The sequence below is a fragment of the Ambystoma mexicanum genome, chromosome 7q, assembly GCF_040938575.1.
Source record: "Ambystoma mexicanum isolate Mex_15411 chromosome 7q, UKY_AmexF1_1, whole genome shotgun sequence".
NCBI lineage: Eukaryota > Metazoa > Chordata > Amphibia > Caudata > Ambystomatidae > Ambystoma > Ambystoma mexicanum.
Genome location: NC_090941.1, coordinates 729,820,150 through 729,843,033, shown reverse-complemented (window position 1 = coordinate 729,843,033; position 22,884 = coordinate 729,820,150).

The following is a 22,884-nucleotide window of genomic DNA, read 5'->3' as shown; positions in this document are numbered from 1 at the left end:
CGAGACTTATTAAGTGGCATATTAACCCGAAGTGGGGCTGGACATCGTGCTCACAAAGTGTATAAAAAGCCAATGCATTTTAATGTACAGCGTCTCTCACTGAACACACTGAGCCACGCTGGAGTTCGTTGTGTTGTACTGAGGGCCGATACCTATTTGATTTTGCTCTGTTTTTGTAACTGGATTCAGTATAAAATAAAGTACTTTGTATGTTCCTTGGTAATCCGTGTTCGGTGCATTTCCTTTTGGGGTACTCAGCCTCGATATTTTGATTTTGTTTTCACAGATCAGGAGCTGGATAATTGCATGAACACCAGAACACCTACAGAAGTGGATTTTGTACTACTGGGGGACACTCAAAAGGTGTTGCTTCTTAGGCTATCTTTATTTGTTTTATGCTTTCTAAAGTGTCAATCCTGCTGAGCAAGCTGGGTCATGTGACCCCTCTTTTCTATCTCTATTTCTTCTGCCCTTCTAGGGCATCCTTGCCCAGTGCATCCCTATCACAGGTCGACCAGCTAAGGGCCTTCTTTCTAGCCCTGTTTGGCTCCGTTTGGGCCTGGAGGGCCTTCCCTCCATTGTCTTTCCTGCTCTATCATGCTGTTTATTACCTTTACTGACTGTTATGGCCTAGACCTTCATCGGGCCACTTCAGTTCTTTTCATCATTCTGCAGCAATTTAAGGCACACCTTTAACTGCTTTTTCCCTTTTTATCTTCTTATTGTATCACTGTTATTTAACTTTCAGTATAGCTACTGATGCTACCTATCGCTCTCCTCTCTCTTCCTTCAGTCCCATACTCACAATACCAACGATCCTATTAAGGTTCCATGTGTGACGAATCAACTTTATGGGCACCAGTGGTGCAGGGATGAATATCGGTTTCTAAACCATCAATCAGCCCCACACCTCTAGTACACCAGAAGGGGTCTGAACAGATTGGAAAAACAACCAATTTGTGGTAATCTGGACGGAACTGCAGGTTTATCTCTGCAAGGTTGTGGATCATTGGTTAGTCGAAACACAGTGAAAAATCAATTATTACCCAGTGATAAAAGGGACTGTCCAGTCAAGGTAGCATAAACATAGCCACTTCATTATTATCACACAGACAGTTCTAGCACACTACGAAATACAACCCAACTTGCAAAGAGGACAGACAGTTTCAAAAGGATGCACTCTGAATACTGACAGGAGGGTAGTAGGTAAAGTAATTAATCGCAATAGTTCAAGGATACTTGGTTTCAACACAAAGGGAGCAATGGGTTGTAAAATATCACTAGGAACCTTCGGAGAAGGACCAGGAGGATAGAACCACAATGTACCTTTTGCTTGTAGAAGTTTTTGGTACTCGACAGAGTCGGTTTCAGGGTGCTTTGCAACTCCTGCGACAGAGTTCAAGACGAGAGACAGCTGCGGGGATCAGGCAGCAGGGAGTTCAGAGAGCGAGGCTGGACGGACGGTTGCAGGAAGGCCTACATGGCGTCTTTGGATTGGAATCATTGTCTCAGTGCTGGTTGGCAGGTCTAAAGCACTGGTCGAGGCATCTTGGGTTGGGGTAGCAACTGTGTCACAACACAGTCAGCGGTCCAGTGGATTGCAGCTCGCGGAGCTCGATTGGCTTGAAAATGTAATTTAAGGCGGACGCTGGTTGATGCTTGTTGATGCTCCTCCTAGTTTCTTCACTGGGCTTGTGTCGTCCTTTAAGGCAGACGGCCCACATCTGAGGAGAGTGTTGCATGCACCGTCCTTGTCCTTGGTTTGGTTCAGAGGCTCTCAGGCACTTCCCACCTAGGAAGTTTGCTTGTAGAGCCTAGCAGGGCATGCTGTCTGCTGGCTGGGTACCGGTTCTGGAGCTGCTGGAGGGTCCTCTGGATTCAGTTATCTCCCTCTGTTCCCAGGTAGATGTTTAGGCAAGGGGTCTTGCTTCCCTCTCTGGAAATCCTGGCCTTCCTTCATTGGCAGGAGCTGTAAGGCAGACTGTACCTTCAGCGTAGTTCTTTGTGTTGCTCCTTGCAAAGTCTTCAGATGACCTGCCCAAGAGAGGGCCTCAGCCCTCTTTTAAAGCCAAATGGGCCACAGTGATTTGTGTAGGGTAAGCCTACCTTAATTAACCAATAATGGGTCCCCGCCAACAATCTCCTGTATGCCTGAGGTCATAAGCAGAGTGTTTTGCAACAGAAAAGGTAAAGGGGTGAAAACATGTAATACTAAGTCCCATCATCGTCCTGTCTGTTGTGGATCAAAGGGTCTCTCTGGTTAATTGAGCTCTCTGTGGTTCCTGATTAAAGCATCAGGTCTCCCTTGAAGCTGCTGCGAGAACAGGCTTTCTGTCTCCATTAATCCACATACTTGTACCTTCAGAATGGGGTCATGCTGTGGGGATGACAACTGTAAATAGCTGTCGCAGACATGACAGGTCTGCCCTTGATACTGAGAGGCAGGAACTGGCATCAGGTTGACACAGTGCATATCAAAGGATGTTGGGGCTTTCCTGTATCCTTTGTTTTATCCTCTGCAGCAGGTCCCATGTGGGACCATTTGAAGTATACTCTATCCGTTTAAGGTATACTGTATTAGTATGCTAATTATGTTTTTGTCACACTCACCTGTGTCTCTGCAGGAGAGATGGACAAGCCTCCCTTGACCCCGAGTCTTCACTTCCAATGTTTCACCCAGAGGAAAACCTGTCAAATACAAGGAGTACACTCAGACCTGAATTAACCCAATTCTCCTAGGCCCTGCCCTTCTCTGTACTGTGTGCTGTGATGTCCCCCTATGGGCTTACCTTGATCTTTAGTAGGGTGTCCACTCCATCCTGCATTTGCAGGGGCGCGAGTCACTCATATGATTGGTGCCAATGTCTGTAGGCTGAGTTCAGATACCAAACACTGTTTTATGCCTTCACAGCAAGAACCAAGAGTTCAAGGCGCCAGTTTCTCACTGGCTAGAAAGTCCTTCCCACAAGTGAACTTTGCGCAGAGAATGTTGAGTGTCCAAAATTGTCCGTATTGTCTTTGTTTGCCGGTATTTTTGTGGGTGAGTAGCGCTGCGTGTAGAAGCTAGCTGCTGGTAGGTTTGCGCAGCGCCTTCAATTCGAGCGCACCTGGTAATGTCTCTCCCTTTCCCTTGTAGGAGAAATTATGTGGTATTATGCGCCTCGAGTCCGGGTTCAGCGCTACCGGAGACTTGGTGGTTAGGTAAGTTTACAAGGAGGCTTTTGGTAAGTATGCACCACGTAGAGAGAGAGAGCGCAGTGAAATAAGTGTCCGCGTTATTGGAGCGAGCGCAATGAATAATGTCTCTTCTTTCTTACAGGGGTTTGTGCGCTCGTGCAACTAACCTGGATTCCAGTGTTGTGAGAAGATTCGGTGAGTATGCACAGCGTTACTGATGTGCGCGTGTTAACGCTGTTCTTCTTTGTTCTTACAGGTGCCGGTGTAGAAGTCCCCTCTTGACTGGAGATGGCTGCGACGTGGAGTAAGAACCAGGTAAGCTGAACCTGAATGATCCAGAGCGGGTAAGCAGAAGCAGGATGATCCGGAGCAGGTAAGCAGAAACAGGATGATCCGGAGCAGGTAAGCAGATGCTGGCTGATCCAGAGCACAGCAAGTGTGTTGCTGATACAGCTCACAGCAAGCAACACGAAGCACTGGAAGAATCTTGGGTGTGGTTTATATAGCCAGCCACATCCAAACACTAGAGAGCTCATGAGTTATCATGCACTTCCTGTTTGGCAACAGGAAGTGGTAACCAGGAAGTTACTACAAACACTAGGAAGGAATGAAAGGAGGGATGTGTTATGGGTTCTTTGTGTGCCTATGCCAGGCCTGCCAAGCATCCACCCAGCTTGCCCCAACTACCTGCCTGATACCCATGACAGTCTTTTTGCTGCCACCATCTGCAGAGGGTAGAAAACAGACAGGGCGGATCCATGGAACCTTTGATAGTTAATTAGGATGGCCATGGCAGGAGGAAGGTGTTGGCCCTCCCCCTTCTGAGATGCATTGTGTACTCCACCTGTCAGATCCAAACTAAATATGAGAGAGAGGACTGTGTCTGTGGGCTGTGTCCACCAGATTATACAGGTCTATATGTATGTCGTACGGTGAGCATAGTAAAATGGGTGCCGATTAGTCCCAGATATTTTCCAGAGGTTGATCTACCATAATTCAATTTCATATCAAATTTGAAAAAAGCCAGGCGGGCGCTCACCTACTGTGCAGATGGTCAAATTCCTCACACCATGCTCCTTCTTTCAACCTTCTTACTCGATTGGTCTTCTAAATATCCACTCAGCCTGTAACAAATTTTCATTTTAACCTTGAGTTCCTCGACTGTCACTCCACCTACTCTTACCTCTTCCTCCTGCTCTGCATTTACTCAATTACCCCATTCTTCTGAAAAAGGGTGGGCACTGGTCTTCAAAAATGCAAAAACTGGTATGTATAAAGTGTCAAGACTAAAGTGCAAAGTGCTGTTTAACCTATACAGTCATATACATGACAGTAAGGTCTCTTTATACAAGTGTAAAGCGACCTATACATACATCATGAAACAACCTCTGGTCTGTTGAATACATCCTTTGGATAATATGCGCACCAACTGATGCAAAGAGAACGGTCAACTAATCGCCCTAGATATTCCAAATACTTCCACATTGAATGAGATAGTAGTTTCAGCTGCATCAAAATTGGCTATGGTAAATAGGATTTTCAGATATGCACCCTCTTCTCAAGAAACCCTCAGCCGACCCCCTCCTGCCCGGCTAACTATTGCCCGATCTTCATCACTCCTTTCCAGGGCAAATTCCTGGAAATGCTGGCCATCTCCCAGCTTAATCTTCACACTGAATCTGTTGGTTGTCTCCATTTCCCTCAGTCTGGCTTCAGAGCAGCCAGAAGTACGGAAACTGCTCTCCTGAACATCCGTGAAGACTTGCTCTCTAACTTTGATTCTCATCTCCCCTCTGTCCTCATCTTACTCGATCTCTCTTCTGCCTTTGACACGGTCAACCATACCATCCTGCACCATCATCTCTGTGATGACCTGGGTATCACCGATCAGGCCCTGGCCTGGCTGACCTCGTTCCTCTATGATCGACCCTACCAGGTCCAACTTGGGCCCTTCCTTTCCTCTAACTCACTCTCTACCTATGGTATTCCACAGGGAGATGTTCTCCTCATTGGCACACCTGCACCCTCTTTTCCTGTCACTCTCTGGTCAGCCTCCTTTGGCCCGCTTCCTGCTCCCACCTGTGAGGCTAAGATCCTTGGGGTCATCTTCGACTCCACACTCTCCTTTTCTCCTCACATCTCTGTCGTCTCTAAGAAGTCAAACTACCAACTTCACCTCCTCAGAGGAATTCTTCCTTTCCTCTCCTTTCCCCAGAAGCTCACTGTCTCTAGAGCTCTGCTTTTCTCTAGGTTGGACTACTGCAGCATCCTCTTTCTAAATCTGTCTGCTTCTACTCTCCACCCTCTGCAACTCATCCAGAACAAGACTGTGAGACTTGTATTTGGCCTCAAGCCCAGGGATCGTATCTCTCCAGCACTGAAATCTCTGCAGTGGCTCCCAGTGGCTGAAAGGATTAAGTTCAAGGCCCTCTGCATTGTCCACAAGGACTTCTGGGGCCTGGGTCCTCAATACCACCAACTCTCTCTTCGTAAATACCTTCCTACTCGAGCTCTTCGCTCCTCAACCTCCAACTCCCTCAGGGTCAGTCGCTTTCCAAGCAACAAGTTGGTGGTAGATCGCTTTCTTCGGCTGCGGCCTCCCTCTTGAACAGCCTCCCTGCCTCTCTGAAACTTCAGGAGAACCATCTCCAGTTCCGGAAGTATCTCAAGACCTTCCTCTTTGCTTCTGCCTTCTATCGTCCTCTCCGCTACTGATTTCCTTTCTGATACCGCACTAGTCACCTGGCTACCCTCTGATTTCGGGCCCAGCTCCCTATCCGCCCAGTTACACACCCGGACTGCCTCCGGCAACCCTTGCACTTGGGTCTGTGTCTATAACCCTACAGTCCCCCTACTTGCACATTTGGACACCTGCTGTTTGCACTTACCATTGCACCTGCCACCAACTGGCCACACCTCTTGTTATTGTTTTCAAACCATGTACAGCACTGCCCCCACCCCTTTTATCCTGGCACTTTCCCCATCCGCCTCCCCTGCACTTGCGCATTCTCAATGTCACTTGGCCTAGTAAGATCATTGTCTCTGTCCTCCCTCTGTTTCCCCCTTCCTTGCCTCGTTGCACCTTGAAACACTTGTGTATAGGCGTGTTACAAATGCCATATCATATCATGTACACTAGTTTTGACAAAGTCATCTTCCTCTGTGTCCATCGCACGCTTTATTGCATAATTCCCTGTTGCAATCACAAGCCGGAAAGAGAAGTCTATTAATTTTCCCACCTGAAACAAGATACATTTTCCAATAATTCATATAAATAACAATCTCTACAATGAAGGCTGTAATATTTGCCTAAGTGCCTGCCATAAATTCTCACAAATATTTCCACATCAACCCACACACAACACCACAAAAAGGGTACTTCCCTCCTACACCCTTAACCCTGACACCAGTGTGAAACACTGCTTTGAAAAGGTACCTTGCATAAACTCCAGCTTTGCATCAAGTCAAGTCCCATACAATAGTTTGCTCTGATTACTGCAAAAAGAGCAAATGGAAATAAGTAGTCACAATGGTGTCACATAAACCATGCACAAACGTCTATGGATGCCTACACATCATCTGTCACGTCATCCTGGCCTGGAGAGAAAGCCAATGTAGTTCAGGTAGGACGAGGGTGATTCTGTCAAATTTCTGTACACCCATAATAAGATGTGCTCCAGCGTGGTGGACTGCTTTTAGGGGATCCAAGTGAGCAGCTGGAAGAGGGCATTTCTCCCATCGATGTGTTAGACCACAAGGGCCTGCTCCACGGTCCAGACATCATGCAGTAGTGTGAAGGGCTTGATTTTGGAAAGCGTGGCGATTCGAAGCCAGGCTGTTTGGGCCTTCCTGGCTAGGTGTTTCTATTTCTTGTCACATTGCTCCTTCTTCTTCCGGTTCTGCTTCTTCTCCTTCCTTTGTCTCTTTCTCCCTCCTTACTGATACAGCTAACCTCATCTCTAGAGCACCTCCCTCTGTGTCCCCTCTGGATCCCGTTCCCGCGTCACTCATTCCTAAGGTTCTTCCTCTTCTCCTCCCATATTTTACAGCACACTCTTTAATCTCCCTTTCTCAAACCCTCTCTGTTCCCTTCCTATTCAAGCATGCAGTCATTCACCCAATTCTCAAGGAGCCTACTACTCAGTCTCTTCTAACGTCCAATCTCTCTTCTTCCTTACTATTCCGAAAATGTGACGTTGTAACTTTACTTTTACGGTTTATTGTACATTTTCCTATTTATCTTCAGCGTTTTGGGAAAGCGCTATATAAATTCAATAAATGAAATGAATCCCAATGTTGGATCTGTGTGTATTTTGAAATACCTTTTTCAGTTTGCCGCAACTCAAACTTGATGATTACAAATATGAAAAGTATGAGCTTCATTACAAGTTCAGCAGTGAATAGAATAGTGGCAGTAATTCTATTACCGCAACTTATTTTTGGCGGCAGTGGAATTACCGTAGTTTTTACTGAAACGCTGAATTCCAAATTTGGAGATAAAGTTGAGGATTAAATCCTCCACTTTCCCTCCAAAAATCAACAGAATTGCTGCAGCAGGATTACCACTGGTGGTAATTCCACAAAAAACCCCATGGAATCCAAAGACTGGGACTCACAGCAAGTTACCGCTACTTGCAATCCTGTGGTAAGTCCAAGGGACTGAGGGGCAGTAACAGTAAATGAGTTTGGTGGTAAATTGCCGGATTTGCCACCGATTTACCGTCAAACTCTTTGTCTTGGGAGGATAACTCAGGGGTAACGTGCTCGCCTTGGAAGCAAGACGACACGGAGCAACACAGGTTCGATCGCCGGGTCCGCGCTTCGAAACCTCAGGATATTAAGCGTGTTATCCATAACCTATCATATCATATATCATATCAATGAGGCCCATGTATTGAGCTTGAAATCTGTGCCCATCTCCCTTTTGTAAGTAAAATATAGCAAATGCACAAATGAGGATGCCAAGATCTCCCAAGAAAGGTCCTGAGATCAGTCTCCAGCTTGGAGCTGCTCAGACAACACATTAGGCATCTGCTGGACTGCTTGGAAGTGCTTTAAGTGGATGCGATGAGGTAGTAAATGAGAAATGACTTATGTCATATGATGAAGTGTGTGAAGAGCATTGTGCTTGACAGCCGGCCATAGATCTTCACTTCTCACTTAAAGCCAGCACACAAGAGATGTACATGTGATTGTGCTCTGCTTTCTCTCATGCGTGCTCTGCCAATGTATCAAACCAAGTCCCAATGAACACCGGTGTAGCAGAAGAGGGATGCAAGCCGGAGCGAGGAGTAGCATTAAGAAATGTAGCCATAGCCTGTATATTTGCATATGCACTACAGTTATACACATTGTAAGCTAATAGTCATTAGAAATGCAATGCAGTTGCCAGTTATATACATCGAGTTTCACTGTCAAGTCGAGACTGGTAATCATGGTGGCATCTCCTGAGGGTGTAAGGGAAATGGGATGCAAGTGCGTAGATAGAACTTCCGCTGGCGAGGCATTGGGAGAAAAAGTCATGCTATTTTAAGACCGTGACAGAAGCACCTGGAACATTTCAGAAGAGCTATTGGACGCAGCTCGCTCAGTGGTGGAGGGGGTGGGAAACTGGGTCTGACTGGATCATAACATTGTCTGGGGGACCAATGAAAAAGTGTCTTACAGTTGCAAATGGCTATTCATTCCTTTTGTGACAGATCGATTGAATAGTATCCAAGGGGGAGTTTTTTGATAGAATGTGATGAAAATTGTGTATTTTAAAGAATATTTACTCAGCAACACTGGTTAAAACTATTAGACACATAGTGAAGTAACTCAATAAACTGCCCCACATTGGCCAAAAAAGTGTGCTACTTTGACAAAAAAAAAACATGCCCACACCAGAATTTTGCATTTTTTGTTCAGCCATGGGCCTATTGCACTTTAGGCCAGTCTGATCTTGGTGGGGAGACTTACTATAGGAGATAGGGTTTGAGAAAACACATTTGCGATGGGGAAACATGGAAGGATACCATAGATTTGATGTGGATAAGGGGTATGAGACCTGACAGTGGGGCGAAGGATATGAAGAAAAGGACGTTGCTGCGAGAAAATAACAAGTACTGCAAAAAAGCATAGGAAACCGTGCATGTTACGCTGGTGGGAGGTTAGGGGTGGGGGTTTGGGGGGGGGTGGGAGACACAGGCGTCTAGATATATTCTGGAAGGAGCTGATGTAAAAACATGTAAAATAATTGTGCACACCACTCCAGGAAGCCAGAGAGCAACGCTTTAGCTCTGTTATTATAAAGGCCCCTGTCTATCGCCAGCATATTAGATTACAGGGCCAGCATTCTAGCAGGGTCCTAAACTCACACCAAAGCCACTCGCAGCACTGTCAACGCTAGAACATGGTGGCAGCAGATCTGCGACGTTCCCTCAGGAACTGCACTATGTTAGTGCATCGGAACAGTCTCTTGGGGGTAGGCTATGGCACACTGCACATCCATTCAAGAACATGCGAAGCAAATAATAGCACAACTCGAAAACTCTAGTCGAAGTTCAGCTCACAATCTGCAGAGATCTCTAGAAGTTCAGTCTCTGTCTGAAAACTCAAAATTCCCCTTTAAAGTGTCCCACAAATCTGAAAAGGTGGAACAGGACGAACAGTGAAGCTGTGCTTGACCTTTTAAATGCTGTTATTAAGAACTCATCTAAACACTAAGTACTTCATGAGAAGTGTGGTTTTTTTGGATGAAGTGGGTTCACAGGCCCCAGAAAGCCTTGTGGATGATGCAGAGGGTCTTGCATTTAATCCTTGCAGCCACCGGGAGCCAGTGCAGAGAAATTAGGGCTGGAGAGATGCGGTCCCTGGGCTTCGGGGCAAGGATAAGTCTCACAGTCCTCTTCTGGATTATTCGAAGGGGTCGAAGGGAGGATGAAGGGAGATTGAGGAAGAGGCTGTTGCTGTAGTCAAGTCTAGAGAGGACCAGAGCTCTGGAAACATTGTGTTTCTGGGGGAAGATGAGGAAGGGAAGAACGCATCTGCAGAGGTGCTGCTGACAGTGGGCCTTCTTGGCAAGGGCCATGATGTGGGGAGAGAAGGAGAGCCAGGAGTCAAAGATGACACCAAGGTTTTTTGCCTCACAAGAGAGGATCAAGGAGCTGGAGTGCTTTAATCACAAAGTAGCCCAGTTGGCCATGGCATGTTGGCCCTCACATCAGAAATGCTGGCTAGGCCATCCCTAGTCCTCATGCACTCACTTGCAATGGTGCGTCGCAAGAGGGCAGAATTCGTAGACAATGTAGGCAAGGCAGGTAGTGCAGGATGATCTTAGCCATGCATGAGAGAGCCATTCCGCTGATGACAATCTGGCCTGGAATTAGGTGATGGCCCTGGGAGAGGGAGCAGCCGCCCTTTGACCACATGAAGAGAAAGCCTGGAAGGCAAATGTACCTGCTTTGTCACTCTGTCATCCACAGATCGACATATGACCTGTGCGAGGACAGAGGAGACTGGGCAGGACCTCTGTGTGATGTCCTTTCAACACTAGAGCAGCTGCCGAGCAGCACATGACCCCAGACCTGTATCAGGATCCATTCCCTGTTCAGTCTAAATAAGTACCACAACCACCACACTAGTGCATCATCTAGTGTGCCTACAAGACTTAAGACAGTGTGTGTGTTTCACTGTATGTCATGTACTGAGTTATTTTAATCTGTATAGACCACAATGTACGAGCTCTAGGCATTGTTTCTTTGTCTCGTACTATGTCAGAGACTACCATTTTTTTCACGTTAGTTGGTAACCACCTGTTCACTTAAAGTTATGAGTATGTAAAATTGCTGCTCAGAGATGCAATGAATAACTGGATATATTTGTCTACAATGTGTATTGGTGAACGAGAACGTGCTTTGAAAAAAAGAAAACAATTTCCTTTGGATTAAGGTTCTCTTTATGCATCTAAAAGTACTCGAAACTATGCTCTTTTATTTTGCAAGCACATGTTGGGAAGCCGCCTATGTATTGTGTCAGCGGCCCATTACATCATCGCAGGTTACACAGGAACTGAAAAGCGCCCGTGGCACCTCTTCTTCATGATCATTTTCTGTCGCCCCCTTTGATTTATATGTTGTCAACAGTCCACAGAGACGTTCAACCAGGGCGGCGGGGCCTATCCCTCAGTACCTCAGACTCTGGAAAGCAATCGGGCCTGAGGTTCAGATGACTTTAGAGAGGAGGGAGGAATGAGTGCTTCTGATATGTTCTGGAGTTCGGGGGCAAGAGGGAGGATAGCGTGTGATTGTGAGCTCTGGTTAAAGAGGGGTGGTTTGGGCTGATGTATAAAATCAAAGTCACGTAAACGTATGTATGTATTTTTTGATTTCTAATACATTCAATAATTATATGTAATGTGGTATCACATCACTCTGAAAATCGAAGGGTGAAGGGGTAAAATTGAATTACAAAAATGTTCTCGGAGCTTCTGGTGGACTCTTCCATCCCGAGCATCACCCTAACCGATTGGAGGCAACAGCTCCTTTTTGTCTTAATTACCCTCTGAAAACAGATCTATCAATTTAGGCATCACATTCCCCCACTCACCCACCCCCCAATCTCTTGATTATCATTTTGTGGAGCATTCAGCACACCGTGGCGTTTTCCTCTCAATCTTCCAAGCCGTACTGTGGTGCCCCCTCTGCGTAGAGCAGTCAGACGCAGAACCTAGCCTCCAGAAGTCCAAATGCCTGCTCAACGGTGCCATGGGTGCTCACCCTTAGATGGGTGTGAGGAAGCATGGCATGAGGAAACATCCAGAGTCATGTGGAGAGTGGCAGACAGGAGATAATAGTAATATCTATTTCTAATGTAGCGCTACACTCGCATGGGTACAACAGATGACATCATTATCCCACAGAGTGGTATTCAATGGATGGACCTTGGAAAGATGAAAGGCTGAATCGAACCGCCACAGCATGCTGGACACAGTATCTGGGGGCGAGTGCTCAACTCACTGTGCTATCCGACCAGTGCTCCGGGATGCGGTCTGGTAATGCATTTTAGGTTCGTTGCTCATCCAGTCATCGTGATGTCCACACTGTTGCCCGCATTCCTTCCTGTGCATGTAGAAAGGGTAAGTACGTGTGGGGATAGGGGACAGGGGTGTGCTAGTGAAGGGAGGACAGCTACAAATAGGGGGGCGAGCAGTGTGAAGGGTGAATGGATTGTGGAGGAAGTGAGGTAAGTCATGTCACATACCGACGATCCTGGTCAGTTTGTTTATTTGTGACTACATGTACTGAGGCAGCATGCTTTTCTGCAGGATCATTACGCTATGGGCAGATCCGCAGCAGTGTGGGTGACTATCGGGTAGTGGCCTCACCTTCCAGGCCTCATGGGAAGGCACTCCTCCTCATGGAGGAGTGACAACACCCAAGGATTCGTCGCATGATCGATCGTAAAGTGATATAGCTCTGTAGGAACATTAAAGTGCCTCCGGGCACAATTACAAAAGCAACTCTATCCCAAACCTATCATCTTACACAAAATGCTCAGAGTGGAAGTGGGAAATATAAGGGGTTCCTGCAGGTACAAACATGCAATGGCCCCTCCCTTTCGCTTAGAGGGGTTGGGTTTAAGCAGAAGGTAATCCTATTGGAGGGTTCCATTTGGAGAATACCGGCCTATGCTAGGGGCATGTGTGTTTATCTTCAGTGGTAAAGCTCACTCAGTCCGTGTTACAGTGTGCCCCGAACAAAGGGAATCAGAAGATGAGTGGCTAACAGAAAGTGTTCTGTTAAACCTTCTCTGACTAATCTCACCATTTGCAAGACAAAACCGCTGAATGGGAGCCTACATATCGACAAAAAGGACATTAGTGGCCTCCAGAACTCCAGTGCATGGTGAAGATGCTTCATGGCAGCTGATGAACGATAGGTGAAAAAAAGGTGAGAAGTTATATTAATGTTGGACTTATCCTGGGATTTATAGACAAGCCAACACATTAAAAGGCTACCATCTGCCCCACATGCTGTGTCAGTAACAAAGGAAGGGGTGAGGGTAGAGCGGTAGCATGTCTGAACCCACCATTGATTTATTTGTTCTCCAAAATACAAAGATACGTGAATTTGAGTCATTGGCAGGGAATAATGACAACACTGACCTTTTAACTTTGCATGACATCGGTAGTAGCTTTGCTGTCTAATATAATTAACCCATTCCATGTATCCATTATGTGCTCCACAACAAGTAGAGGACCCTTAGTTAAGTCGCAGACAGGTCACACATTGGTGCATACCAGTAGATACAAATCACAACGGTCTGGGGAAGGTACAGAATGTTAATGCAATCCCCACAGGCCCAGATACCACTTCCTTCTCGGGTGCGTGTGCCAGTCATATTTCGTCATTTCACAACCTATCTACTGTGTGGCAGAAGTTGCGTCCTGTGTTGAAACTGAAGAAACACAATTAGATAGCCTAAATCAAGCATGTATGGACATTGTCCTCTCCCATAACAGCTGCCAACTGCACCCAGCACTAGGCATATGTGGTGCATGGGCTCTAACTCCAAGGCTACCTGTGTGTGACATGATATGATATGATATGATATGATATGATATGATATGGCATTTGTAACGCGCCTATACACAAGTGTTTCATGAGCTAACTGTATTTGCGCCTGTTGCAGGAGCCTACTTGAATGACTCATTTTTGCAGAGGCTCTGTATACTACTCTGACACCTTCCATTTAGACCACCCACATGATTGTGAAGATGCAGACCTTCTACTCTAGTGGAGGAAGTCCCAGCTCTTCTGCACCACAAGTGCCTGTCTGCAGGTACCACTGGCAGATTTCTCAGACCATCTCTCTCGCCCTACTCTGGAAGTCCTGCCAGCAGTTCTTGATGGGTCTGCATCAATATTCACATTGGCCACAATGTGTGCCTAGAGGGCATGTGTCTATGCCTGTCTCTTTTCGCCCTGAAATTTACTAAAAGGATGGACCACAGTAAGCCTTCCTAGCTCCTCTTGGTTGAATTTACCCTATGCAGAAAATCCTGTATTATTTGCTTTTTTACCATAGCTCAGTATAATATCCTGCATTGTGATAACACCATGTAGTGTTTATGTTTTTGACAAGACGCAACACAATACTATGGTGCAGTACTGTCTTGTCTTGCTGTGCATCAGCAACAGTACTCATGTATACAGTAAGCGGAGGAAAGAGGAGTAACCTTTTTTAGACGCTAGGAAAGTCCATCACCACTTATACCACATCATGTTGCCCAGTCATCATAGTAAGAACTGGCCCCTGAGTTAAAACACTGGTTCAACATTAAAGCTATATCTGCAGTTCATTGTGTGCAGTAGTTGAAGTGTATAAAAAGAAGTAGTGGAACTATAGTCCCGGCTTGACTGCTCCACTCCTCACAAACCGCATCGCCACACCCCCAAACAACATTGGCTACTGTTTAATGGAACGTTCAGTGCAGTGCACTGAAGTGCAAGCTTCAACTGTTTCCTGCACTTTTATTTTAAAACAAAAACCATTTCAGAACTTTTTTTAAAAATAAAAGTATAGGAACAGTCAAACTTAATTTACAAAAGTAGAGGAGCACCACTCTCGTCCACTTCGAACACTGTCTGTGTGACATAGAGACTTTATATTCCCCAACATATCAGTCCACCCACTGTTGCTAAACCACAGTTTGTTATTACTCCAATGAAAAGTACCTTTCATACCTGGAATACCACATTTCCACATCTTTGTCCCAATTGCTTGCTCAAAAACCTCTTCTCTGCTGCTGTGTCTGCCCACTTCACAATAGAATGCATACAATTGCACATCTCCTTTTAACATGGGTGAGAGATTAGGGGGGGACAAGTTTGTTTGTCCCCCTGTTCCCCAACTTTTGTGGCACAGACTTTATTCCCACTCATTTTGCAGGGGCCCCTTTCATTTAGATGTAATGTCCCCCACAACATTTTCAGCGAATTTACTCCACTGCTTTGTTGCCCTCTTTTCACTATTCAATGAATTTTATGAAAAGAAAACAAATGAAATTCTTAGTCAACATAATATGTCCCCATGGCTTTTTATGGTCTTATATAACTGTGTTACTTCCTGTAGGGAAAACGGGTCTCTGAATTTCAGCTGGGGCAGAATTTTATCAGAAACTCAGACTCTGACAGCAAGAAGTGTGAAACTCTCATGTGCATCTGGTGTGAGTCAGTATTGGGAATTCATACAAAACAAAGCGAAATGGAGGTTGAACCCAGACTCACATGATAGCCATTCCATAGCATAGTGCACCACACCATGATATAGCATAGACTGAGTTGCATGAAGCATAAGACTAACAATTGCTAACCTCTAACCCTAATAGATCAATCATTGATATTTTAAAGAAGATTGTAGCTGAGGCAGGGTCCAGTTGGGATTTGCGACTCACTCTGGTGCTAATGGCTATTAGATCAACACCATCCAGATCCACAAACCTCAGTCTGCACAAAATTCTGACAGGTAGGAAGATTGTTTTGCCACATTATTTGATCTACTGGACCAATGAGCAGGTTCTGGTAAATGCAGCCACAATTCACGAACGTGGAAGAGCTGAGAAAGCACTTGCAACATACATTTGCATTTGCACAGCAGAATTTGGAAAAAGACGCTGAAAGTGCAAAGTCATACTATGACAGGAAAACATCTGTGAGAGAATGTGAAGTAGATGACAAAGTCTATAAGTTTGCCTTTGGGAAAGGTAAACATAAAATGCTAAATTCCCTGCATCCTGGCACGGCCTATATTTAATTGTAGATATGATTTCACCTGTGGTCTACCGAATTGCTGACAAGGAACGAGACTTAACTGTAGAACAATTTGTACTTGTTAACCAAATCAAGCCATTTCACCCACAGCATGAAGTACGAAGGCTTCGACAAATTGGAGAAATTAGTAGGGAATAAAAGGTGTAGCTGTGTTCAGTAAGATGAAGCACTTTTAACTCAAAGAGATTGACCGTAGCCGGTAAGTAATTATGAATATAACTATACATTTAAGTGGAAAAAGGGGGGTAAAATGAAGGGATATATCAGGTAAGTAACTGTGTATGATTTTAGGATTTATGTAAACAAGGGAGATGAAACAGGTGAGTATATTAATGGAAATATGAGCACAAGGTGTGCAAAGAAAAAGATAATAATAAAAGAATGAGGGTAGAAATTACACTTAAATTTTCGGTGTTCCAGATTGGCATTTGTTTAGATTGGTAAGTGTTCCCGGTTGATGCGTGATCAGAATAACGGGTGTTTTGAATGGATGTTAAATCTTTATAGTCAATGGCTAATTTGTTTCCATTGTTTCTTGATTTAAAATTCAATGTTGAATGTTGTTATGTTTAACCTACATGCTTATTTACAGTCAATCATAAAAGATGTGCCGTATTGTACTTTTGTGCTTAATGCATGTGTTATTTACAGGTGGTCATGGAGAAAGTATCCTTAATTCAAATGCCATCATTGTACATATTATATAGTTTATATGCATAATCCACATTTTAATTTCAGGTAAACTTTAAAGGAAAGGGAAAAATGAATGGGTTTGGTGTACTTGATTCTTAATCAGTCTATTTATATTTTGATTTAGAAATGAACACCTTACTCCCCCAGTGCTCTGTGGATTGGGAGGAGGCCCCTGGACCCTGGATCCCATGGGATGGAAAACCCCCTGCACCAAAGAAGGGGGAAAGATGTGCGACTGGTGGATCTGAGGAAAAATCCCACTGGCACAGGCTGGAAGCTTGCAGAGGATGTAAGCTTGCCTCACATTGGGGAAAACTGTGGATGGACTCAGGCCTTTTTGAAAACACCCAGGTCAGCATTGGGCCTGGTGTTAAATATGCCATCACCAAGTTAAAGGAGCTATTAGTTGGTATTGGATATTATGCCTCCTAGTTAAACACTGATTTTGGGTGTAAGTGTCATGATACGGCCATGGAAGCTATGGAAAAGATGGAGGCTCCCTTAGGTCGTTCTTGAGTTAGTCGTACCACACTATTCTTTCTGGCTGCGGGTCCGTTTAAGGAGGCCACGCCCCAGCGCGCTGCATTGCAACTCGCTTTGTTTGTTTTTCTTAAACTTTCTACCGCATCACAGTGCCGCTCGCGTGTGTATTCCTCGGATATTTTCCTCCTTTGTTTGCCCTGTTATTCCTCCTCCTGTTGTAGCCTTCTCCGGTGTGTTTCCGCTCTCCAGCTTTGCCATCTGTAGGCAGTGTCTCGGTGCCGGTAATCTTTTCTTTTGAGCTTGTATTTTGGGTCTGCACTATATTTCTTCTTGCCCTTCTACCTGGTTTGGATAGTTCCTTTCTCTTTCCCTCTCTTGCGTAGTGCCTTTTTCCTCCTCTCTCCAGTATCGTACCATTTCCGTACCTTTTTCTCTGCTCGCTCACTCTCTATCTCTCTGTCTCCTCTCGTTCCATTTCATTACCTCTTTTCATCCTCCTCCCGCTCGTCTTACCCTTCCTTTAGCCGCTCTCTCCCACTCGCTCGCTCCCCTACTTCTATCCCTTTCACTCTCGCTCTTTTCTACGGAATCTGCCTTTCTTCAGCTCCTGCCTGGCCTTTTTCCTCCTTGATATTCTGTAGGAGCCTTTCTGGTGTATAGGCTCCTAACTTCCCCCCTTGGTTTTCTTACTATTTTCGTTCCCTTTTCTCACTCACCTGAAGAGTCTTCCGCTCCTTCCACAATTTTGCTGCATATGTTTGAACTCTTCCATTGGACTGCCAACCAGGTCAACAGTGCCGCCAGACAATCAGCCTCTTCCACTTCCGGCTTCAATCTGCTACCGGATCTATGACTTACCAGGGTTTTTTCTGCCTCAATAGGCTTTTACCCTGTTGTAAGGAACTGGCTCCCCTGGGGTCCCCTGGCTGCTCGTACAACTCACAGTCAGGGTGACCTTGAGTGGAGGCCGTCCCTATCTCTTCGAACGCAAAGGGAAGAAGGTTTCAAAGACTGAGAACAAGGAAGAAGAAACCAAGAAAGATAGAAGGAGAAGGCGTAAGACGTCTGGTTCAGAGAGCTTCTCTAAGGACTCAGGTGAGGAGATACAGGTGGAGGTAACTTCAGCTTCTGACAGTAAGTTATTAAACATTGATTTCAACTGATGTATTTCTACGGATGGACTGATGCAGCCATCCAATCAAAGAATAGACACTATAAAAAATATAGACAAGGTTTTATAGTTTTTGATATTCTTTCTAGGAAAAGGAGTAGATTTTACTTGCGCAATGATTATTTGTAAAAAAACAAAAAAAAATACAAAAGGTCACTAAAAACAGGAAGGAGCTGATCAAAAGAAAAGAATATGCATAAAAGAAAAGAGAAAACCAAAAGATAAAGCATAACAATCCTCATAAGAAAACCTAAAACAATTAAAAGATGAAAGGCGGACTAGAGAGCAAACGACAGAATTAAAGCTGTCCTTGCAGTGAAGATGTGACAAGTTAAGGGACATGCAATGTGCTGATAAAAAAGTCAATTGTTTGAATGTTTTGAAGCTTTCAGCTTCTAGATCAGAAAGGGAAAATGAAACTCTTTGGCATCTGTTTGCTGCCCTGAATCTCCGTGCAAAGGTGGCATGCAAGATGTGTGTTCTCTGGAAGATTCTAGAGGTTTGGTCCTAGGAGGTGTTGTTTGACTGGCATGTGACATCACAGTCAGAGGCAGGCAGTTCTTACACTGTTCATAGGGGAGCATATGTGAAGGGGCAGGTTGAAGGGAGAGGCCTTAAAAGGGAGTGCAGAGACAGAAAGGGGGGCTGTCTGAAGATCTGGCTGCCTTTGCTCACTTTGGCTGGTTGGCAGTTTGGCTGGGTTTCCCTGTCAAAAGGGAGAGAAGCAGATGAGAAGGGTTTTCTGTGTGCAAGCCTGTGGAGAGAGAAAATCCCAGCAGCATAGAAAGGCTGGGCATCCCGGGCCCAGCAGACCTAGGGTGCACAGAACCGATCCTTCCCTGAATTTACTGGCGAGAATATTTCAAGCATTCTTTAGGTGACGACAAAGTACTAACTAAGTTGTGTGTCTGTATGATTGCATATTGTGGGCAGCTGCAGTCAGGCAAACCTTTTCACTTTCAAATGTACACAGCTATTTTCATGTGTTTTCTGCTCCATCCAAGATGCAGATTTCACATATATAAACTGAAAGCTCAGGGCTCTGCTATAGTGAATGATACTTTTCAAGGCCATTAGATAGCAGAGTTTTGGATTGCAGCACTAGAAGCGTAATTGAAATCTATTATGGGAAAGAGGGCTTTATTGCAGGGAAGACAATTACCATGTAGTGTGCCTATTGTTCTGTTTTGTCCTGAAGAGTGGAATCTGCTATCACTGCAAGGGGAAATATGAGATAACAAGGTGCGCGTTCATTTCTGTATTGCAATAAATGTCATGTTGAACTCAATACATTGCATATGCTGTTGTGTTACTCATGAATTTCAAGTGCTTATAAAGTGTGTGAAAGAAGTAGATCAGTATGGTCTATTTATTGTATACCCTAATTATTCATGATATCACATAGAGAGGTGCAAAGTTAAGGAGGCATGTTTTAGTATTACCGCCTGTTGTAAAAAGTAAGGTATTGGAGAGGAGCAGATGTATACATCCACAGGAGATCCCGCCCCCACCTCCTTTGTATTGGAAACATGAGACCGTGCCTTGTCTGACATCAGCTGTTGTGCCAATACTGCAGCGACTATTTGGAAGAAGATATCCATTCAGACAACCCTATCAAATGTACCATCGAGTTGATGATAACCTACAGGAGGAACATTTCTGAATAAATTTGTCCAAATAATGATTTTTGAGCAGTTTTGCCGCTATATAGGGATTCAAAACTAGTAAAGCATTAAAACACGGACATAACATTTGTTAAGAGTGGCACTTTATAGCACATTCCTTACTTCCGATGGATGTATGGGATATGGGGGTTGGAAAGAAGGGTTCCGTACGTTGGAGAAATGCTAAGAGGAGCAGAAAAGCAGGTTACCCACAAAAAAGAGGCCCATGGTGTAGAGGCCGACGGGAAATCGCCAGAGTTCCCTGTAGACCAGTCCACCCCTGGTCGGTTGTGAGTTCTGCCAGATGACCTAGACTTTGGTATGCTTCTGTGCATACACGGTTGCCTCCCTCGCCCTCTCCCGCGCCCCGTGACCCAGCAAAGGCTAAGTGCACTCAATAACAGCCTGCATAATAAATCATCACGCTCTTTAAACATAAACCATAAATCACCTGAACACATGTACCCGAGATTAGGGCCGAAAAAGGAGAATAGATGCACAGACACGGGCCGGGTAAATCACTCACCAATGGTGTGTCATGACTTACTCAAAGTGTGTCTGGAAAGTAGTGCTGGTAAAAACCAACACACGGAGAAACACTGCACTTTACGATTTTACCCAAAATATTCTAGGAATGCTTCCAGGAATGGTAAACAAAAACTTAGAAACCACAAATTGCTTCAATTCGGTGAATGCGTCTGTAAAATGCGCACACGTTTTATTCCACATCAAACTCTAGGACATAACAGCACTTCTCTATATGTCAGTGAGCAGAGTGCTTCAATGCCGCTGTTACATATGGCAGGAGGTGCCGTGCTATACAAATATAAGCGAGCAGTGAGTGACCAACACAGACCACAGGAGCAGCAGAGCCAGGCCAGGGTAGGCCCTGCTGCATCGACGCTCGGCTGGGGTCCAGCAAATACCAATGCAATGCTCACACAAAGGTCAAAACTGTTGGCTATGCCAATGCTTGTTTCTTTCTTTTAACACATTTTCGGGACGTTTGCCAAAGGCCTAAACATCATGGGATAATCGCATTTCTTCGCTAATGACAAACAAAGGGTTCTGTGTGTTGTACGAACTGGGGGACAGTGAAAGCGCTGTGACTTTGCATAATTTTGCCTGACTCCATCAATAATCACCCAATGCTTCTTGGCCTTTAGTTCGGCTCAATGAACAATAAACAGCCTGTGAAGGACTGCCCGTTTCCCTTTCTTTTTGCCCCATCTTTGAAGTTAAAATCTGAATATCTGGCAAAGGCTTTGTGAGCGCGCAGGATATCACAACTTCAAGGAGCGCACATTTTTCCACATGGTGGATAGAGGGAAGACAAATAGCTTTGGGCTTCCTCGGCACTGCAGTGCAACTTTTGTCGACAATCGCCACTAACTCCCCCAGGCCGGGGTAGGCCCTGCTGCATCGACGCTCGGCTGGGCTCTCTCTCACCCAAGTGTTGAGTTCACACCAGCCGAGCGTCGATGGGACTACACGGTCTGGCCTAGACGGTGTTGTCCGTGGTCCAATAACTAGGCCCTGCATTCTGCAGGGCTCTGCCTCTGGAGAATGGTTTGAAGGCTGTCCAGGAAGCCACTGCAAGCTAAGTTATTTAACTTTACTTACCGGCGGTGGCGGTCCGGAGGGTTGGCAACTTTGGCACGTGGGCCCTAGCCTCTGCTGTTTTCTGGGCAGCTCTTATACACCGTCACCACCAGCACGATTCCCTGAGACAAAGTGAAGGTGGTAGCACTGTGCGCGCATCACCCCACCTCCACACTCAAATGTCATTGGCTAGAAAGCAGCCAATGACATTCTGTTTCTAAGGTCAGGTCAGATGAGAAGCAATAGAATCTTCCTAATGGTGCGCTGTTTGCGCACACCTTAATACCAGAGGGGCCACCCCTCTAGCGCCCCGCCAGCCTTGTAGTTTGATGGGTTTACGTAAAATGCGTGGAGCTACGAGCTCCACGCACTTTACTGCAGGAAAAATCTGCGTAAAACGGGACGCGCCCCTGTGGCAGCTGGCCCATCATGAAGACAGCACTGCAGATATTTATTTATTACACGGATTCGTCAATGCAGCTTCGCGCTGCTTACAAATGCAGAAGTTGGCAGAACAGATCAGAATAGATTCAGAAGAACTTCTGAATCTGTTCTGCACAACTTTACTAGTGGAACACACCGTTTGCAATCGCACACTGTGGGGGCCCTGGATGGTGGGGAGGGGCGGCGCCCCTCCGCCCTATGGAAGCGGCCGCCACTGGCCAAACTCTCCAATCTACCCCAGGAATATCTGTCAGATGTGTCATGTGACACGAAGAACCTCTTAATTTCAGTCATTTACGGTGCTGACGGCCTGTTTGTGTATTTAATGTGATCATGCTCCTGCCAACACATAGTGCATCCTAACATATGTTATTGCCTCATAACTATTGCTTTAATCGCAAATAGTTCCTTTCCCAGCCTCCTCCTTGCGTTGCTGTTTTGGTAAATGTGCGCTGTCAATTCTCTCTGGGGCTTTATCATGGCTCCTGTTTGAGATGCGTTACCAAATAGATGAGTCTGTGTAAATACAACAAACGTAAGTAGTACCTGCAAAATAGAGTCACAAATGATTCTGGGTATTGCTAGAGAGTAACGCGTGTTCTACATGCACTGTCACTTGTCTATGGTTTTCCTTGTGCACTTTGTATGTTATCATTTTGTTTCCATCCTGGAAACGAAGTATTTGCAAACGTATTTTGGCAGCGGTAAGGTGCACATTCCTCTGCTCAAGGCTTATTCACACCGGATGCTCATTGTAAGTATGTGTGACCCTGCTAGTGTGAAGGACAGAAATACAACATCCTGTCAGGAGGCCTTGTAACATTTATTTTTAAAAATA